Source organism: Procambarus clarkii, chromosome 50, assembly GCF_040958095.1.
Source record: "Procambarus clarkii isolate CNS0578487 chromosome 50, FALCON_Pclarkii_2.0, whole genome shotgun sequence".
NCBI lineage: Eukaryota > Metazoa > Arthropoda > Malacostraca > Decapoda > Cambaridae > Procambarus > Procambarus clarkii.
In genome coordinates, this window is record NC_091199.1 from 3,715,488 (window position 1) to 3,737,987 (window position 22,500).

General features: G+C 43.0%; 1 protein-coding gene across 1 annotated transcript in view; it reads right to left on the reverse strand.

The window, feature by feature from the left end:
- LOC138351512 (uncharacterized) overlaps positions 1-22,500 on the reverse strand; it is a 97,437-nt gene that overhangs the window by 37,555 nt on the left and 37,382 nt on the right. The gene's annotated exons all lie outside the window — the stretch shown is intronic.

Below are 22,500 nucleotides of genomic sequence, written 5' to 3' on the forward strand. Positions count from 1 at the left end.
TTTGATTGATCAGTTAGAGGGCGATTTGAGTAGGATCATTGATACACAATTGTCTCACTAATATCTTATTAATATCCCATTACTTCCTGAAAGACATTGTACCTCACCTCACCTCTTTCCTGCCTATATGTATCTGTATATATATATATATATATATATATATATATATATATATATATATATATATATATATATATATATATATATATATATATATATATATATATATATATATATATATTGTGACAATAATCTCCTTCAAGAGATTGAGCCTGCTCTTCCCTCCACAATTACGTCGATACAACTATATAAAACTACTATGGAAGAAATGTCCAACAACGACAACAACATCTCCAAGGTTTGCCAGAGCGCAAAACGTATGCAGCCAGGAACACCTGCTCAGACTCAAACCGCCAAACTACCTGTCTTACTGCCGGCTCCCCGCTGATTGGTCGCCGGTCTGGCTGCAACTGCACTCGCCCCCCCCCATACTACTTGATGTCTGGGGCCGCCACGACCTCAGTCCTCAGAATATTCCGTGCTTTCACAGTTAACACTTCTCCCTGCTAGACGTAAGCTTTGGCGTACGTGTACTGAGCGAGGTGATAGCTTAAAGCCAATATTCCAGCACCTTTCATTTACTTGTATATTGCACTTCTTGTTATTTTGGCTTAACGTAACTTTTCATTGTGTCATTTAATTATTCTTATTATTTTGATTGATTGATTTTATTATACGAATTTGTTTGTCCATTTTATTCATGTTTTATTTCTTTAACGTAATTAAAATTCCATTGTTAAAATTTACTGGTGTTTTGTGTGTCTTCTCCTTACCTTACCACAGACGAAGTTCCAGATTTTCTATTTTTTTTTAATACTATGTGACGAGGCCATACCCCTAGCTTTGAACAGCCGAACACCAACGCGTTACCGTCACATATTATATGGGGGCCTGTCCTAGGAGCTTCACTCAGGTACTGGTGCCAAGTGGTAATTTATGGTAAGCGTATTTAACTTTGTTAACGTAGCTTTTACTATTTTTCATATTCAATTTCATTTTTTATAAGGTGCGGTGTATTGTGCATTACGAGAGTAACATATAGTGAAGGTGAGACAACTTTGGATTACGTGATGACTGTAGGCCGCAGTCATACTCTTAATTGGTCATCTCTCCCTCCGTGTTATTACTCGTGTTTACCATCTTTGTCCCTTGGATATTTCTCATTTTTGACAGATCATCATATTGGTACCCTGGTACTGTGGTCTGCCCCGGGTCAAGAGTACCCAATCTTCTGCAATCTGACTGTAGGAGGACAAAGAGGGCCATAGTTCCTCTAGCTCGAACTGTAGTTGCTGAATTGGGACCTCAGCAGCAGTTCTCGTCACCAGTTGACACCTCGCACCCCTACACGTCAGTCAGAGATGATGATACATACAACGGTAGGGAATTAGCTTACTTTTTCAGAGCACAAAAGTTCGCTAATTCTGTAAGTATCATATTAAATTCAGTAGGAAAAACTTGCTTTATGTCCTATAGAGACTTGGCAAGGTATGCCTACATCCTTGGACTACCAATTTTACTTTTGAGGCAATTTACTGTTTCATTTGTTTTCGAAACTTTGTTTCATTTGTTAGTAGGATTTTCTTGCCCTTATCCTCTTACATGAGTACCGGGTACAAGATTTCCTGCGCCCTTGATTTAATTTAATCATTTAACATCTTTTACTTAACTTTAATTGTTAAAGATCTCACAGGATAGGTACCAGTTGCCACGTTGTCCTGTTTCTGACATTCACTATTGAATATTCGTTGTACCTTTATTTGCTAATTTCACCATGTTTCGTCTCCAAGCTTTCCGTGCAGATCCAGCAGGTGCAATAGGGACTTTAGGTCATGCCAAGAAGACTGAATTACAAACTCTTGCACATGAGTATCAACTAACAGTTCCCTACCAAGCCAACAAGAGTGAAATACACAACCTGTTGCTGGATCATTTCCTAGAGCAAGGTAAGATAGACTCTGAAACTCATGAAACTTACTATATTGCAGATAAAACTGACTTGGCAACGATGAAACTTAAACTAGAGCTGGCCAAGATTGAACGTGAGCAGCAAAGAGAAGCAGCTGCCATACGAAGGGAAGAACAAGAACGCGAAGCTGCCTTGAGAAGGGAAGAAATCGCCCTCAGGGAACGTGAAACTGCCTTGAGGAAGGAAGAACAAGAACGTGAGGTTGCCTTAAGAAGGGAAGAAATCGCCCTCAAGGAACGTGAGTTTGCAATGCTCCGTGAGCGGGAACGAGTACAGCTTGAAACACTCCAGGAGCGGGAACGCTTACAGCTTGAAACCAAACAACGCGAGTTGGAGATACAACGTGAACATGACAAGCAACAAGCGACTCTGGCTCTTGAGTGTCGTCAACGAGAATACACGTTGGAAACTTCACACCTCGCTCAACGCCAGCAAGCTACTGCCAATCTTCCCGTCAGTTTTAATATATCACATGCAAGTAAGTTAATGCCATCCTTTGTAGAAGCAGAAGTTGATGTGTTCTTTACCACCTTTGAAACCCTTGCTAATCAACTCAGTTGGCCTGTCGACCAATGGGCCACACTTCTCAGAGTCCATCTTACAGGTAGAGCTGCAGTCACACTCAGTACTTTGGCGTCTGAGAATGACTACCAGACTCTGAAACAAGCAGTGTTGGACGCCTACCTCCTCTCTACTGAAAGTTATAGAAGGAAATTCCGTGACCACCTGAAGGCAAGTACCACTACCTTCCTCGAGTTTGCTAACACGAAACGGAGGTATTTCATGAAATGGCTGGAAGCAGCACATGTCTTTACTTTTACAGAACTCGTCAACCTGATGCTTGTTGAAGAATTCTTGAGACGTGTGCCGCCTCCTGTCCGCCTCTACTTAGCAGATAAAGAAGAAACCGACTACCTGAAGTGTGCTAAGTCGGCTGACACTTACAGCCTCATCCACCGGCTGACACCCGAACCATCCTCCAGTAAGAAGTCGTGGTACAGTTACGAGAAAGTGAGCCCCGATCAAGCTGGTTCACAACTGTACTGCAAGTATTGTAGACTCTATGGACATACCATAGACAAGTGTGGTAAGTCTCAATACAAGGGAACCACTGACCAACAAAAACCCAAACCAACTCCTCCTAAGTCCGGTAAGCCTGTGATGAATGTTGGTGTTAATATTAATGATCTTTCTCTTTTCAGTAAACACCTGTATACTGGAACTGTCTCTGCCAACGGTTCAAATCCGGAGGGACGTTCCAAATTGAAGATCTTGAGGGACACAGCGGCTCTTCAATCGATCATCTTGAAGTCGGCTGTGCCCAACATCACCTACACCGGAGAAACTGTCTTCATCACTGACCTCACTGCTACCACTCCATACCCTCTCGCCAGAGTCCACCTGGATTGTCCCTACGTGAACGGGGAAGTCCAAGTCGCCGTCAGGGAAAAGCCTTTTCCCATGCCTGGAGTGCAACTTCTCCTAGGCAACGACTTGGCAGAAGACCTGCAACCGACCAACCTGATCGTCATGGACAAACCCCAGGTGTGTAACTCTGTGCCAAGTAACCCTATTCTAGAGTATGTTCCAGCAGAGGTTCAAGAGAGTGATGAAGTTTCTCCTCCGGTTCTCGTGACCACCCGTGCACAAGCCGCACGTCCACAGCCAGCTGACTCTACTGCTACCGCTGTCCCTCAAGACCCTCAGAAACACTCCCCGCATCTGACCAAGTTGAAGTTCCGTAAGTTGCAGAGGGAAGATCTTACTTTAACACCATTGTTTTTCCAGGCTGAGACTCAACCCGACAGTATTCCTGGGTTCTTCCTAGAGAACGACTTGCTCTACCGCAGATATAGACCCAGTAAACTGAAGGAGGAGGACGATTGGGCCAACATCGAACAACTTGTGATTCCCACCAGCCTGCGGCCCACTATTCTACACCTGGCCCACGGAGCACTCTCCCACTACGGCTTCAACAAGACTTACCATGGAATTCGTCAAGACTACTACTGGCCAGGTATGGTAAATAACGTCAAACAGTACGTAAAACAGTGTCATACATGTCAGATGGCAGGCAAACCGAACATCTCCATTCCCAGAGCGCCACTGATTCCCATACAGGTGCCTGCGGAACCTTTCCACAGACTCATAATAGACTGTGTCGGTCCTTTACCTCGGACCAGTTCAGGTAACGCCTACATCCTAACCATCCTGTGTCCTACCACCAGATTTCCCATAGCAGTTCCAGTGAAGAACAACACGGCTGCTACGGTTATAAAACATCTATTGAAGATCTTCAATCAATACGGATTTCCCAGGGAGATTCAGAGCGACTGTGGTACCAACTTCACCAGTGATCTCTTCAAAAGGACACTGGAGGAGTTCAACATCAAACAGGTATTGTCCAGCCCCTATCATCCTGCTTCACAGGGTTCTCTTGAACGTAGTCATCAGACAATCAAAGCACTCTTGAAAAAGTTTTGTAGTGAAACCTCTAAGGATTGGGATAAGCAGATTGACCTTATAATGTGTATTTTCAGAAGTCTCCCCAATGAGTCCCTAGGAGTATCTCCTTATGAGATGCTCTACGGCCGTAAGTGCCGTACTCCCCTTAAGGCTTTCAAAGACTCTCTCCGAGATGCCACCTTCAGTGAGCATCAGAATGTGCCCCAGTTTCTTCAAAACCTTCAACACATTCTAGAGAGAGTCCACCGTTTTGCCCATGATAATCTATTGAAAGCCCAGGAGAGAATGAAGACTCATTATGACCAGACCAGCAAAGTAAGAAAATTCAAGCCGGGAGACTTCATCCTTGCATATTTCCCTATCCCAGGTTCACCTTTACAAAACAGGTTTTCAGGACCCTACTGCGTCAAAGAGTGCAGGAATAATAACAACTACGTAATAGAGACTCCAGATAGGCGGCGGAAGACCCAGCTGTGCCACGTCAACCTCCTGAAGCAATATAATGGTACTCCTCCCACTGTCCTGACTAACTGTTCTACCTTCACAGAACCCTACATCCACAGTGAGACCATCCCAGCTTCTCCTCCCGAAAGCACTGACAAGGAGTCAGCGCTTTCTAATTCCGAAATCCTTAATGATCTTCCCAAATGCTTTCAGGATAATAATCGTGCTCCTTTGCCCTATTCTAATTCCACTCTCACCTCGTCAGATAAGCCCTTCATCCTCCATGTCGACGCCAGTGGTACCGACGTTGGTGGTGTCGCGATGCAGCAACGAGGCGAGGAGAATACACCTGTCAGCGACTACTGCTACAAGGAACTACGGAACAATTGGCAAGGAGCTACTCTTCCTCATCCTGAAGCTCCAGCACTTCACTCCACACCTGAAAAGTGCTCGGTCCACCATCAACACGGACCACACCACCCTACACCTCCTGCAGCACGCCCACTTCTCATCTCAACGTCTTCTACTATGGGCTTGCTAACTGCAGAAATTCAACCTGGAGACACGCTATACCAAGATTCCGACAACATCTTAGCCCATGATCTCTCCAGAGTTTATGAAGTAGAAGCGACTCCATCTATTACTCCACCACATAACGACGTACTTCTTCCAGAACCGTAGGCTTCGGGGGAGAGTTGTGACAATAATCTCCTTCAAGAGATTGAGCCTGCTCTTCCCTCCACAATTACGTCGATACAACTATATAAAACTACTATGGAAGAAATGTCCAACAACGACAACAACATCTCCAAGGTTTGCCAGAGCGCAAAACGTATGCAGCCAGGAACACCTGCTCAGACTCAAACCGCCAAACTACCTGTCTTACTGCCGGCTCCCCGCTGATTGGTCGCCGGTCTGGCTGCAACTGCACTCGCCCCCCCCCCATAGTACTTGATGTCTGGGGCCGCCACGACCTAAGTCCTCAGAATATTCCGTGCTTTCACAGTTAACACTTCTCCCTGCTAGACGTAAGCTTTGGCGTACGTGTACTGAGCGAGGTGATAGCTTAAAGCCAATATTCCAGCACCTTTCATTTACTTGTATATTGCGTTCTTGTTATTTTGGCTTAACGTAACTTTTCATTGTGTCATTTAATTATTCTTATTATTTTGATTGATTGATTTTATTATACGAATTTGTTTGTCCATTTTATTCATGTTTTATTTCTTTAACGTAATTAAAATTCCATTGTTAAAATTTACTTGTGTTTTGTGTGTCTTCTCCTTACCTTACCACAGACGAAGTTCCAGATTTTCTATTTTTTTTTAATACTATGTGACGAGGCCATACCCCTAGCTTTGAACAGCCGAACACCAACGCGTTACCGTCACATATATGACAATGTCAGACCACGGAGGAAAATGAAACAGGAATTTCCTTAAGTACTTTCGTATATTAAATACATCTTCAGAAGGAATGTATTCCTTCTGAAGATGTATTTAATATACGAAAGTACTTAAGGAAATTCCTGTTTCATTTTCCTCCGTGGTCTGACATTGTCACATTCTTAATCACGTGTTTATTTTCGTGATATACACACACACATATTTATATATATATATATTAGTATATTTTGGTAGCAGTCTTTCCTGTAGACATATATTATTAAATATGACCGAAAAAGTAAGATTAATAATTCTAACACGAATTTTCTCAATCTTTCGTACATTACGCTTCACTGTTGGAGGTAAATCAAAAATCACTTCTCCAAAATTCATTTTTATTTCTAGTCTGACGCGACACGGGCGCGTTTCGTAAAACTTATTACATTTTCAAAGACTTCACAAATACACAACTGATTAGAACGTATCTCTGATTTTATATCTACCTTTGAGTGAGGTGGTAAGGGTGATGTGGCATTAACACAAGACAGAACAGGAGGGGATATTAATAGGGTATTAAAAGTATCAACACAAGACAGAACAGAAACAATGGGTATTGAATAGAAGTGTTTGTAGAAAGCCTATTGGTCCATATTTCTTGATGCTTCTATATTGGAGCGGAGTCTTGAGGTGGGTAGAATATAGTTGTGCAATAATTGGCTGTTGATTGCTGGTGTTGACTTCTTGATGTGTAGTGCCTCGCAAACGTCAAGCCGCCTGCTATCGCTGTATCTATCGATGATTTCTGTGTTGTTTACTAGGATTTCTCTGGCGATGGTTTGGTTATGGGAAGAGATTATATGTTCCTTAATGGAGCCCTGTTGCTTATGCATCGTTAAACGCCTAGAAAGAGATGTTGTTGTCTTGCCTATATACTGGGTTTTTTGGAGCTTACAGTCTCCAAGTGGGCATTTGAAGGCATAGACGACATTAGTCTCTTTTAAAGCGTTCTGTTTTGTGTCTGGAGAGTTTCTCATGAGTAGGCTGGCCGTTTTTCTGGTTTTATAGTAAATCGTCAGTTGTATCCTCTGATTTTTGTCTGTAGGGATAACGTTTCTATTAACAATATCTTTCAGGACCCTTTCCTCCGTTTTATGAGCTGTGGAAAAGAAGTTGCTGTAAAATAGTCTAATAGGGGGTATAGGTGTTGTGTTAGTTGTCTCTTCAGAGGTTGCATGGCTTTTCACTTTCCTTCTTATGATGTCTTCGATGAAACCATTGGAGAAGCCGTTATTGACTAGGACCTGCCTTACCCTACAGAGTTCTTCGTCGACTTGCTTCCATTCTGAGCTGTGGCTGAGAGCACGGTCGACGTATGCGTTAACAACACTCCTCTTGTACCTGTCAGGGCAGTCGCTGTTGGCATTTAGGCACATTCCTATGTTTGTTTCCTTAGTGTAGACTGCAGTGTGGAAACCTCCGCCCTTTTCCATGACTGTTACATCTAGAAAAGGCAGCTTCCCATCCTTTTCCGTCTCGTAAGTGAAACGCAGCACGGAACTCTGCTCAAATGCCTCCTTCAGCTTCTGCAGATGTCTGACATCAGGTACCTGTGTAAAAATGTCGTCAACATACCTGCAGTATATCGCCGGTTTCAAGTTCATGTCGACTAAGACTTTTTGCTCGATGGTACCCATGTAGAAGTTTGCAAACAGGACACCTAGGGGAGAACCCATGGCGACCCCATCTACTTGCTTATACATGTGCCCATCCGGGCTCAAGAAGGGTGCCTCTTTAGTACAAGCTTGGAGTAGTTTCCTCAGAATACTTTCTGGCATGTCAAGAGGAGTACAGGCTGGATCACGATACACTCTGTCGGCTATCATTCCGATTGTCTCGTCCACAGGTACGTTGGTAAACAGCGATTCTACGTCCAATGAGGCTCTTATCCCTGTATCCTTATCCAACATCACCTCAGCACTGAAACAAGGATTATCAAGAAACTAACAACATTATATGGAGGACCTATGGCAATTCCACGACCAAGAGATGGCTTCCTGAACCTTGCAGGAATTAACCTCACTGAGGACCAAGTCACTCTCCTAAATCTGGGCATAAACTGTCATGTTATGTCCAGACCGAGTGAAATGGCCCGGAAAGTAGAGTTGGAAATTCTGTTGGACGACATATTCGACCTCGAGACACAAAAGAAGGTCACTACCAAAGATACCTTACAAGCAGAACTTTTTGCAGAAGGAGGAAAGAATCGAGGCAACTACAGAAGCACCATACTGTCCCCCGAGCTTAAAGCGGCAGCTAAAAGCCTTCGTGAGAACAAGGAGATAGTTGTCAGGAGAGGTGACAAGTTGCCAATATATGTCATTCTTAAAAAAGACGAATATCTGGCGAAAATGAACATCATACTCTCTGACCAAACTAAGTTCCAAAGGGTAACGAAGGACACTACAGCCGAATTAAAAGCAAAGGTCAACAAACTGATCGAAACTGTAAACGCCAAGAAATCCGGACTCCACCTGCCAAAGATCATTGGGGAATATAAACCTGGATATGCGTATGGAAATGTCAAGACGCACAAGCCTGGAAACCCACTTCGGCCAATCATTAGCCAGATACCCACACCCACGTACAGACTGGCAAAGCGACTCAACGGCCTGCTGACTCCTTATGTTCCTTGCGCCTTCAGCCTGAAGTCTCCAAAGGAATTTGTGGACTTACTGCGGGGCACACAGGCCACAGGGATAAGAGCCTCGTTGGACGTAGAATCGCTGTTTACCAACGTACCTGTGGACGAGACAATCGGAATGATAGCCGACAGAGTGTATCGTGATCCAGCCTGTACTCCTCTTGACATGCCAGAAAGTATTCTGAGGAAACTACTCCAAGCTTGTACTAAAGAGGCACCCTTCTTGAGCCCGGATGGGCACATGTATAAGCAAGTAGATGGGGTCGCCATGGGTTCTCCCCTAGGTGTCCTGTTTGCAAACTTCTACATGGGTACCATCGAGCAAAAAGTCTTAGTCGACATGAACTTGAAACCGGCCATATACTGCAGGTATGTTGACGACATTTTTACACAGGTACCTGATGTCAGACATCTGCAGAAGCTGAAGGAGGCATTTGAGTAGAGTTCCGTGCTGCGTTTCACTTACGAGACGGAAAAGGATGGGAAGCTGCCTTTTCTAGATGTAACAGTCATGGAAAAGGGCGGAGGTTTCCACACTGCAGTCTACACTAAGGAAACAAACATAGGAATGTGCCTAAATGCCAACAGCGACTGCCCTGACAGGTACAAGAGGAGTGTTGTTAACGCATACGTCGACCGTGCTCTCAGCCACAGCTCAGAATGGAAGCAAGTCGACGAAGAACTCTGTAGGGTAAGGCAGGTCCTAGTCAATAACGGCTTCTCCAATGGTTTCATCGAAGACATCATAAGAAGGAAAGTGAAAAGCCATGCAACCTCTGAAGAGACAACTAACACAACACCTATACCCCCTATTAGACTATTTTACAGGAACTTCTTTTCCACAGCTCATAAAACGGAGGAAAGGGTCCTGAAAGATATTGTTAATAGAAACGTTATCCCTACAGACAAAAATCAGAGGATACAACTGACGATTTACTATAAAACCAGAAAAACGGCCAGCCTACTCATGAGAAACTCTCCAGACACAAAACAGAACGCTTTAAAAGAGACTAATGTCGTCTATGCCTTCAAATGCCCACTTGGGGACTGTAAGCTCCAAAAAACCCAGTATATAGGCAAGACAACAACATCTCTTTCTAGGCGTTTAACGATGCATAAGCAACAGGGCTCCATTAAGGAACATATAATATCTTCCCATAACCAAACCATCGCCAGAGAAATCCTAGTAAACAACACAGAAATCATTGATAGATACAGCGATAGCAGGCGGCTTGACGTTTGCGAGGCACTACACATCAAGAAGTCAACACCAGCAATCAACAGCCAATTATTGCACAACTATATTCTACCCACCTCAAGACTCCGCTCCAATATAGAAGCATCAAGAAATATGGACCAATAGGCTTTCTACAAACACTTCTATTCAATACCCATTGTTTCTGTTCTGTCTTGTGTTGATACTTTTAATACCCTATTAATATCCCCTCCTGTTCTGTCTTGTGTTAATGCCACATCACCCTTACCACCTCACTCAAATGTAGATATAAAATCAGAGATACGTTCTAATCAGTTGTGTATTTGTGAAGTCTTTGAAAATGTAATAAGTTTTACGAAACGCGCCCGTGTCGCGTCAGACTAGAAATAAAAATGAATTTTGGAGAAGTGATTTTTGATTTACCTCCAACAGTGAAGCGTAATGTACGAAAGATTGAGAAAATTCGTGTTAGAATTATTAATCTTATTTTTTCGGTCATATTTAATAATATATATATATATATATATATATATGTCGTACCTAGTAGCCAGAACGCACTTCTCAGCCTACTATGCAAAGCCCGATTTGCCTAATAAGCCAAGTTTTATTGAATTAATTGTTTTTCGACAACCTAACCTACCTAACCTAACCAAACTTTTTCGGCTACCGAACCTAACCTAACCTAACGAATAAAGATAGATTAGGTTAGGTTAGGTTCGGTCATATATCTACGTTAATTTTAACTCCAATAAAAAAAATTGACCTCATACATAATGAAATGAGTAGCTTTATCATTACATAAGAAAAAAATAGAGAAAATATATTAATTCAGGAGAACTTGGCTTATTAGGCAAATCGGGCCTTGCATAGTAGGCCGAGAAGTGCGTTCTGGCTACTAGGTACGACATATATATATATATATATATATATATATATATATATATATATATATATATATATATATATATATATATATATTATTAAATATGACCGAAAAAGTAAGATTAATAATTCTAACACGAATTTTCTCAATCTTTCGTACATTACGCTTCACTGTTGGAGGTAAATCAAAAATCAATTCTCCAAAATTCATTTTTATTTCTAGTCTGACGCGACACGGGCGCGTTTCGTAAAACTTATTACATTTTCAAAGACTTTAGTTCACAAATACACAACTGAATAGAACTTACGTATCACCGATTTTATTTCTACATTTGAGTGAGGTGGAAGGGGTGATGTGGCATTAACACAAGACAGAACAAAATGTGGTATTAATAGGGTATTAATTTCATCAACACAAGACAGAACAAGAGTATTAATAGGGTATTAATTTCATCAACACAAGACAGAACACAAGCAATGGATATTGAATAGAAGTGTTTGTAGAAAGCCTATTGGTCCATATTTCTTGATGCTTCTATATTGGAGCGGAGTCTTGAGGTGGGTAGAATATAGTTGTGCAATAATTGGCTGTTGATTGCTGGTGTTGACTTCTTGATGTGTAGTGCCTCGCAAACGTCAAGCCGCCTGCTATCGCTGTATCTATCGATGATTTCTGTGTTGTTTACTAGGATTTCTCTGGCGATGGTTTGGTTGTGGGAAGAGATTATATGTTCCTTAATGGAGCCCTGTTGCTTATGCATCGTTAAACGCCTAGAAAGAGACGTTGTTGTCTTGCCTATATACTGGGTTTTTTGGAGCTTACAGTCCCCAAGTGGGCATTTGAAGGCATAGACGACGTTAGTCTCTTTTAAAGCGTTCTGTTTTGTGTCTGGAGAGTTTCTCATGAGTAGGCTGGCCGTTTTTCTGGTTTTATAGTAAATCGTCAGTTGTATCCTCTGATTTTTGTCTGTAGGGATAACGTTTCTATTAACAATATCTTTCAGGATATTATCCCTTTCCTCCGTTTTATGAGCTGTGGAAAAGAAGTTCCTGTAAAATAGTCTAATAGGGGGTATAGGTGTTGTGTTAGTTGTCTCTTCAGAGGTTGCATGGCTTTTCACTTTCCTTCTTATGATGTCTTCGACGAAACCATTGGAGAAGCCGTTATTGACTAGGACCTGCCTTACCCTACAGAGTTCTTCGTCGACTTGCTTCCATTCTGAGCTGTGGCTGAGAGCACGGTCGACATATGCGAATCAGATCCTGGCGATATTTTATCGTGAAGGCTTGATTCCTTGCTGCTGGGTCGTGCGCTTTAATATTAGTATATTTTGGTAGCAGTCTTTCCTGTAGACATATATTATTAAATATGACCGAAAAAGTAAGATTAATAATTCTAACACGAATTTTCTCAATATATGACATAATATGTCATATATTGACATATATATTGTATATATGTCATATTGTCATATATTGACAGTCTACAGGAAAGACTGCTACCAAAATATACTAATATTAAAGCGCACGACCCAGCAGCAAGGAATCAAGCCTTCACGATAAAATATCGCCAGGATCTGATTCGTGATCAGATATACAAGGCAGAGATTGAAATCAAAGACAACAAAACGCAACTACTTCATACTACAAACGAGTGGAGAAATAGCAACATCGACGATAGTATCCGTACCCGCATTGAACAACACCTCGACATCCTCACAGACCAACATCACCTCAGCACTGAAACAAGGATTATCAAGAAACTAACAACATTATATGGAGGACCTATGGCAATTCCACGACCAAGAGATGGCTTCCTGAACCTTGCAGGAATTAACCTCACTGAGGACCAAGTCACTCTCCTAAATCTGGGCATAAACTGTCATGTTATGTCCAGACCGAATGAGATGGCCCGGAAAGTAGAGTTGGAAATTCTGTTGGACGACATATTCGACCTCGAGACACAAAAGAAGGTCACTACCAAAGATACCTTATGTTACGACCCTGGGTTCTCCAGTGGAAACCAGAGGTCAAAATTGAGCTATTAAACTTCCTGGTAGCACAGTTGGGCATCTAGAATGTCAATTGTTTGTATCTTCCCTGCCAGACGTAAGACTATTATTGTTTCTCAAAGAGCATTTAAAGACTGAGCTGGGGGTTGATTATTAAATAATAACATAGGCACCAACTTTGCTTACTAATACTTTCTAATCATTCATAAAGTAACAATACGTTGCATAGGGGAAGATCTTTAATGTGCTTAGCTGCACGATCAATTAGGCTCCTCCCGGCACCACAACATGAGGGAGGCAGCTGGTGGCTAGCTCGGTCTTCTCTGTGGCTGGTGGGTGCGGATAAGACCTACTCTGTGGCTGTATCCCTACTCTTCTCCCTTCTCCTCTTACTTATTTCCCTTACCTGAAGTTCCTGTATCCTTAAGCTAAGTACGGGACATTCGTAAGTGTGCCTACTCTGGTAGTAACGATTGGTGAGACCTGGGGATAGTATTTTGCCAGTGTTTGGGTACCCCTAAGTGTTGTGTTTTGTATTAGGGTCCCACGTGGTTTCACTACCCTAAGCTGCATCCAGCTTCAGTGCTTATCCAGTAGTACTTTACCCTAGCTTGTTATTAGTGTAAACCTTGTATCCTGCCTATGTGGACCAAGGCTTTTAACGTAAGATAGTGTGGTAAAGTTATTATTATTATTGTTATTGGTGTGAGTGTATATGGGGGGTTGTTAAGGGGTTAATAAATAAGTACATGAATTACAGAGTATCTCTTCTTCCAAGGTGGGAGCGCAGTGATCAACCCTGAGACTAACATATATGGTCTTGTAGCAAGTTATTACTACTGTGGATAGTTTATTTTGGGGGCCGGGCCTTTTAGCTCTCCCATATTTGATACTCTTGTCTTCTAACTACCTTTACCCCTTAATAGTACCAGTACCCCCTTAGAAGCCCACACAATATTATTTGTAACAAGTGGTTGGCCAGTCCGGGAGGAACATTATAAGTGTAAAAAATTAGATTCTTGAGTGCCAAAATTAAAATTTTTTATTTCCGCAGAACGGTTGTGTGCTAGCCTAGGGTCCAGCTCATCTAGCAAAGGACATTTTTGCACTGACTGGACACCCAGCTGGATCCCTTCACGATTAAGGTTAGTGTGGCCTTGTGTTAGGGGCCGTGCAAATTTTTGTTTTTTTCCAATTTTTATTTTTTAATTTTTTCTTTGGCTGGGAGCTAAAATTATTAGTGATGTCTTCTGAAATGCAGAACTTGGCAAGGGAGCCTTCAGTGGTAGAGATAAAGAAACTCAAAAAGTCTAATTTAGTATTGTTAGGCCAGGAATTTGGCCTAGAATTAAATGTCGCAGATAAAAAGTGGACTTTGGTGAATGAAATATTACAACATTGTATTGATGAACAACTATTGGCAAGTGATACACCTTTATGCCAGCCTAGCCAAGCAGAAAGTGCAACTCATAGGGAAAGTGAATTAGCTTTAGAGTTAGCAAAAATAAAATTAGAGGAGCAAAAACTCAAAACCGAGGAGGCTAGAATTAGAGCGAATGCCACTGGACCTCCACCTGCCGGGGATTCAAACCCCAGGCATTATGAGAAAAAGCATAATTTGCCTGAATTTTCCGAGTCTGACCCTGAAAGGTTTTTCAACCATTTTCAGAGAGTGGCCACGTCCATGAACTGGCCAAAGGAAGAGTGGGTGAAAATCCTACAGGGAAGACTTAGGGGTAAAGCACAAGATATTTTTATAAACATGCCTGACGACGAGTGTTTCGAATATGATAAAGTCAGGGAATGTATTTTGCAGGCATATGAAATTACTCCTGAAGCTCACCGCCAAGTTTATCGTAACCTTAGGCCTACTCACAACCAACCGCTCACTGAATTTGTGAATGATCAAATTCGATTATTTGATAGATGGATTCGCTCGGCGAAAGCTGAAACATACGAGGCTCTCAGGAACTTAATTTTAATGGAGCATTTTATAAATATGATGCCAGAGAATGTTTCACAGTATATTAGAGGAAGGATAGAGTTAAATTCTAAAATAGGGGATTTGGCCAAGTTGGCAGAAAACTACCAATTGGCGGGCAAAAGGCCCAATAAAAATAATTATACCCCACAGAGTAGCAAACCTTATACCCACAGCCAGTCCAGACCAGCTCATTCTAACCCTTTACCTAATGCACCTTCTGTTTCAGACATAACTAACCCTGTTAAAGTGTCTAGCCCAACGGCACCTAAAGGTGAACCGAAGGGTAATTCTGTTAGTAATGTCTCTTCTCCCCGACGTTTTTGTGGTCACTGTAATCGTCCAAACCACACTATTAGCCGTTGTTGGCAACTGCACCCTGAAAAAAGACCCAATGCTCTAGTTGTGACACAGGGCTTGAGGCTTTCAGAAGGGTTAGGGAGTAAGACCTCCAACCCACAGTGGTTGGACTTGCTTACCCCATTCTTATCGAAAGGGAGACTACTTTTGTCTGAGGGTTCTTCCTGGAAGGACGTGGTGATCTTCCGAGACACCGGTGCCATCCAGACTTTAATTTTAGAGAGTGCATTGCAAGGTGCCAACACTCTCGACACTGGAGAGGTGGTGCTGGTCGAGGGTGTCACTAGTGATACTCGGGCAGTACCCCTCCATAAGGTTACCCTGGAATCTGATTTCCACAAGGGTGTTTGTACAGTCGGAGTCACTTCATACCTACCTTTCTCTAATGTTGATGTAATAGTTGGTAATGATTTAGCAGGGGATAAGGTAGGGGACTCCAGACTGCCTATTATGTTGCCTACCCCTAAGGTTTGCCTGGATCCACCCGCCGCAGAGGATAATGTTGTGTACCCTGCGTGCGCGGTGACCAGGTCTATGGGACTTAAATGTAAGGGCAGCCCTGTGCTTGCCAAGGTGGTAAATCCCGAGGTCACGAGGAGCTTTCCGAGTGGTGAAAACCAAGTGGACCTCGCGGACACATTCATGGCCCGACTCGATGACGTGGCCGAGGACATTGTGGAGAGCCTGCCACCGCCATCTACTGAGAGTAGTGGGGAGGTGGAGAACACTGTTGAGCCTCGGCCAATGGCATCTGACCAAGGCCTAGATGCCTCCTTGAGTGAGTTACAGAAAGCTGACCCCACTCTTGCAGATTGTCATGAAACAGCCGTCTCTATGGAGGAAATTGTAGACGCAGCAACTGGGTACTACTACAATGATCGGATTTTGATGAGAAAATGGAGACCACAGAGTGCTCCCTTGTCAAATGAGTGGGAGGTAGTCCACCAGGTTATGTTGCCGACCTGCTATAGAGAAAGAGTTTTGGCAGCTGCTCATGATGATCCTATGGGGGGACATCAAGGTGTTAATATTACGTACCACAAAATTTTAAAGTATTTTTTCTGGCCCAAGCTGAAAAGCGATGTGGCAAAATTTTGTAATGCGTGTATTGTTTGTCAACTGGTTGGGAAACCAAACCAGACTCCACCTAAAGCTCCTCTAAGGCCTATTGTCGTGCCAGAGGAACCATTTTCTCATGTGGTAATGGACTGTGTTGGACCATTACCTAGAACTAAGTCTGGTAATATTTACCTAATCACGATGATGTGTATCACTACTCGTTACCCAGAGGCTTTTGCTGTAAGGAACATCCGAGCAAAAACTGTTGTTGCTCGTATGTTGCAATTTTTTTCCACTTTTGGACTGCCTCGGGTCGTGCAAACTGACAATGGTACTAATTTTAAGTCTGATATTTTTGAGCAATTTTGTAAGGAACATGGAATAACTCATAAGGTTTCCAGCCCATACCATCCACAGAGTCAGGGGGTAATTGAACGTTTCCATCTAACTCTGAAGCAGATGTTGAAGACATCGTGCGAGAGTTCCCTCACCTTCTGGGATGAGAATTTACCGTATGTTTTGTTTGCGGCTAGAGAGGGATTACAAAGTTCACTGGGTTGTTCTCCTTTTGAGTTAGTCTTTGGCCATAAAGTTCGTGGACCCTTGCAAATGTTACAGGAGAATCTGTTAGGGAACGTAACGTTAACCGAAGGTTCGGCTTTCTTTGCGCAACACCACCAGAGACTCAAGGACTGCAAGGCGGCTGCATTTAAGTATCTTGGCAAGGCCCAAGAAAAGATGAAAGAACGTAACGATGCTAAATCTAAGTTACGGGTATTTCAGCCTGGCGACCCTGTCCTGGTATTAAAGCCTCGACTAGGGAACACTATGTCCCACAAGTACGAAGGCCCCTACATTGTGACAGAAAAGACTGGGGACCTCACGTACAAAGTGAGGCACTCTGACAAACGTAACCAGGTAATGCTCATACATGTAAATCGACTGAAGAAGTTCCAGGGCCCCAGGCCCATTGCACTAACCAATGTTTCCATTTCCAGTGAGAGAGGGGATGATTGTTCTGGGGACCCAACTAATCTCATTTTCAATAATTCTAGTTCTGTGAATGCTGTGGAGGAGGGACTGTCCCATTTGCAGATGGCCCAACGTGAAGAGGTGCAGTCGTTGGTTGATGAATTCTCCAGTCTGTTCGGGGAGGTCCCGACCCAGACTGATGCCATTTGCCATGATGTCGAGTTGACGGACTACTCTCCCATTCGCCTTCAACCCTATCGGATGAGTCCAGAAAAGAAGGCCATCGTACGGAAGGAGGTCGACTTCTTGCTCCAGCACGGCCTCATCCGGCCGAGCCAGGGCTCTTGGTGCTCGCCCTGCCTTTTGGTCCCCAAACCAGACGGATCCTGGCGATTATGCACCGACTATCAGCAGCTCAACAAGGTGACCATTGTGGATGCCTATCCGCTGCCCCTCCTCGAGGACTGCATTGACGAGTTGGGAAATGCCAAGTACGTTTCGAAATTCGACCTCTCGAGGGGGTATTATCAAATCCCACTCACTGAACGTGCTAAACAGCTCACCGCGTTCGTGACACCCGAGGGTGTTTTTGAGTATCAAGTGTTACCGTTCGGCTTGCGTAATGCCCCTGCCACGTTCCAGAGACTCATGAACACACTACTCGCTAAGGTGCCAAATTGTCGGGCGTATTTAGATGATATCGTGCTGTTTGACAGTAATTGGGCTGACCACATAGCTAGGTTACGCCAGTTGTTTGCCATCTTGAAAAGGGCAAATCTTACCTTAAATGCTAAAAAGTGTCATTTTGGCCAAGGCACAGTGACGTACCTCGGTTATGAAGTGGGCCAAGGAAAAGTGTTACCTCGGCAAGATAAAATCAATGCCATTCTGGAGTATCCAGTACTAAAGTCTAAAAAGGACGTTCAAAGATTTATCGGTATGTGTGCGTACTATCGACGTTTTTGTCAGAACTTTTCCAGTGTTGCCACTCCTCTCACAGACTTGTTGCGGAAAGCCGTTAAATTTAAGTGGTCATCAGACTGTGCAGAGGCATTTAAAAATTTGAAATTGATCTTAGCTTCTGCCCCAGTGCTTGCTAGTCCAAGGTTCGACCGACCGTTTAAAATTCATGTTGACGCGTCTGACTCGGGTGCTGGTGCAGTGTTGTTGCAAACTGGGGATGATCAGGTGGAACACCCAGTATATTATTACTCTGTGAAATTCGACAAGGCGCAACGCAATTATTCAGTGGTAGAAAAAGAGGCGTTGGCGCTAGTGTTAACATGTAAAAAGTTCGAAGTTTACCTCACAGGTAATATAGTGGAAGTGTACACGGACCATAACCCACTAGTCTTCCTGACTCAGATGAAGGGTAAGAATAAACGCATCCTCAGGTGGGCGTTGTACCTACAGGACTTCAATCTTTCCATTACCCACCTACCGGGCAGACTCAACGTGATAGCCGACGCTCTGTCCCGGTTGCCTGAATAACATTCATCTGAGCCACAGAAAGCCATTTACCAACCGTCATGCTTTAGTTAATTTTTTTTAGGTTCTCCTGTGACATTAAATTTTCCGTGTCCAATTTATTTACTTCCCTGTTCTTTTATTTTTGTTGTGTATGTTTTTTTTCTTTCAGAGAACTCCTTTGTATTTTTTTTTTTTGCAGAGAAATTGCTTTTGATTTATTTTTTGTTTTTGTCATATGTTTTTCTTTTTGTTCTCTGTATACTCTTACAAAAAAATATGACTACTATTCTAGTAGTCACATTTTTTTTTCTCTGAAGGGGGGAGGAGTGTTACGACCCTGGGTTCTCCAGTGGAAACCAGAGGTCAAAATTGAGCTATTAAACTTCCTGGTAGCACAGTTGGGCATCTAGAATGTCAATTGTTTGTATCTTCCCTGCCAGACGTAAGACTATTATTGTTTCTCAAAGAGCATTTAAAGACTGAGCTGGGGGTTGATTATTAAATAATAACATAGGCACCAACTTTGCTTACTAATACTTTCTAATCATTCATAAAGTAACAATACGTTGCATAGGGGAAGATCTTTAATGTGCTTAGCTGCACGATCAATTAGGCTCCTCCCGGCACCACAACATGAGGGAGGCAGCTGGTGGCTAGCTCGGTCTTCTCTGTGGCTGGTGGGTGCGGATAAGACCTACTCTGTGGCTGTATCCCTACTCTTCTCCCTTCTCCTCTTACTTATTTCCCTTACCTGAAGTTCCTGTATCCTTAAGCTAAGTACGGGACATTCGTAAGTGTGCCTACTCTGGTAGTAACGATTGGTGAGACCTGGGGATAGTATTTTGCCAGTGTTTGGGTACCCCTAAGTGTTGTGTTTTGTATTAGGGTCCCACGTGGTTTCACTACCCTAAGCTGCATCCAGCTTCAGTGCTTATCCAGTAGTACTTTACCCTAGCTTGTTATTAGTGTAAACCTTGTATCCTGCCTATGTGGACCAAGGCTTTTAACGTAAGATAGTGTGGTAAAGTTATTATTATTATTGTTATTGGTGTGAGTGTATATGGGGGGTTGTTAAGGGGTTAATAAATAAGTACATGAATTACAGAGTATCTCTTCTTCCAAGGTGGGAGCGCAGTGATCAACCCTGAGACTAACATATATGGTCTTGTAGCAAGTTATTACTACTGTGGATAGTTTATTTTGGGGGCCGGGCCTTTTAGCTCTCCCATATTTGATACTCTTGTCTTCTAACTACCTTTACCCCTTAATAGTACCAGTACCCCATAGAAACCCCACTCATATCAGTTGTAACACCTTACAAGCAGAACTTATTGCAGAAGGAGGAAAGAATCGAGGCAACTACAGAAGCACCATACTGTCCCCCGAGCTTAAAGCGGCAGCTAAAAGCCTTCGTGAGAACAAGGAGATAGTTGTCAGGAGAGGTGACAAGTCGCCAATATATGTCATTCTTAAAAAAGACGAATATCTGGCGAAAATGAACATCTTACTCTCTGACCAAACTAAGTTCCAAAGGGTAACGAAGGACACTACAGCCGAATTAAAAGCAAAGGTCAACAAACTGATCGAAACTGTGAACGCCAAGAAATCCAGACTCCACCTGCCAAAGATCATTAGGGAATATAAACCTGGATATGCGTATGGAAATGTCAAGACGCACAAGCCTGGAAACCCACTTCGGCCAATCATTAGGCAGATACCCACACCCACGTACAGACTGGCGAAGCGACTCAACGGCCTGCTGACTCCTTATGTTCCTTGCGCCTTCAGCCTGAAGTCTCCAAAGGAATTTGTTGACTTACTGCGGGGCACACGGGCCACAGGGATAAGAGCCTCGTTGGACGTAGAATCGCTGTTTACCAACGTACCTGTGGACGAGACAATCGGAATGATAGCCGACAGAGTGTATCGTGATCCAGCCTGTACTCCTCTTGACATACCAGAAAATATTCTGAGGAAACTACTCCAAGCTTGTACTAAAGAGGCACCCTTCTTGAGCCCGGATGGGCACATGTATAAGCAAGTAGATGGGGTCGCCATGGGTTCTCCCCTAGGTGTCCTGTTTGCAAACTTCTACATGGGTACCATCGAGCAAAAAGTCTTAGTCGACATGAACTTGAAACCGGCCATATACTGCAGGTATGTTGACGACATTTTTACACAGGTACCTGATGTCAGACATCTGCAGGAGCTGAAGGAGGCATTTGAGCAGAGTTCCGTGCTGCGTTTCACTTACGAGATGGAAAAGGATGGGAAGCTGCCCTTTCTAGATGTAACAGTCATGGAAAAGGGCGGAGGTTTCCACACTGCAGTCTACACTAAGGAAACAAACATAGGAATGTGCCTAAATGCCAACAGCGACTGCCCAGACAGGTACAAGAGGAGTGTTGTTAACGCATATGTCGACCGTGCTCTCAGCCACAGCTCAGAATGGAAGCAAGTCGACGAAGAACTCTGTAGGGTAAGGCAGGTCCTAGTCAATAACGGCTTCTCCAATGGTTTCGTCGAAGACATCATAAGAAGGAAAGTGAAAAGCCATGCAACCTCTGAAGAGACAACTAACACAACACCTATACCCCCTATTAGACTATTTTACAGGAACTTCTTTTCCACAGCTCATAAAACGGAGGAAAGGGTCCTGAAAGATATTGTTAATAGAAACGTTATCCCTACAGACAAAAATCAGAGGATACAACTGACGATTTACTATAAAACCAGAAAAACGGCCAGCCTACTCATGAGAAACTCTCCAGACACAAAACAGAACGCTTTAAAAGAGACTAACGTCGTCTATGCCTTCAAATGCCCACTTGGGGACTGTAAGCTCCAAAAAACCCAGTATATAGGCAAGACAACAACGTCTCTTTCTAGGCGTTTAACGATGCATAAGCAACAGGGCTCCATTAAGGAACATATAATCTCTTCCCACAACCAAACCATCGCCAGAGAAATCCTAGTAAACAACACAGAAATCATCGATAGATACAGCGATAGCAGGCGGCTTGACGTTTGCGAGGCACTACACATCAAGAAGTCAACACCAGCAATCAACAGCCAATTATTGCACAACTATATTCTACCCACCTCAAGACTCTGCTCCAATATAGAAGCATCAAGAAATATGGACCAATAGGCTTTCTACAAACACTTCTATTCCATATCCATTGCTTCGTGTTCTGTCTTGTGTTGATGAAATTAATACCCTATTAATACTCTTGTTCTGTCTTGTGTTGATGAAATTAATACCCTATTAATACCACATTTTGTTCTGTCTTGTGTTAATGCCACATCACCCCTTCCACCTCACTCAAATGTAGATATAAAATCGGAGATACGTAAGTTCTATTCAGTTGTGTATTTGTGAACTAAAGTCTTTGAAAATGTAATAAGTTTTACGAAACGCGCCCGTGTCGCGTCAGACTAGAAATAAAAATGAATTTTGGAGAATTGATTTTTGATTTACCTCCAACAGTGAAGCGTAATGTACGAAAGATTGAGAAAATTC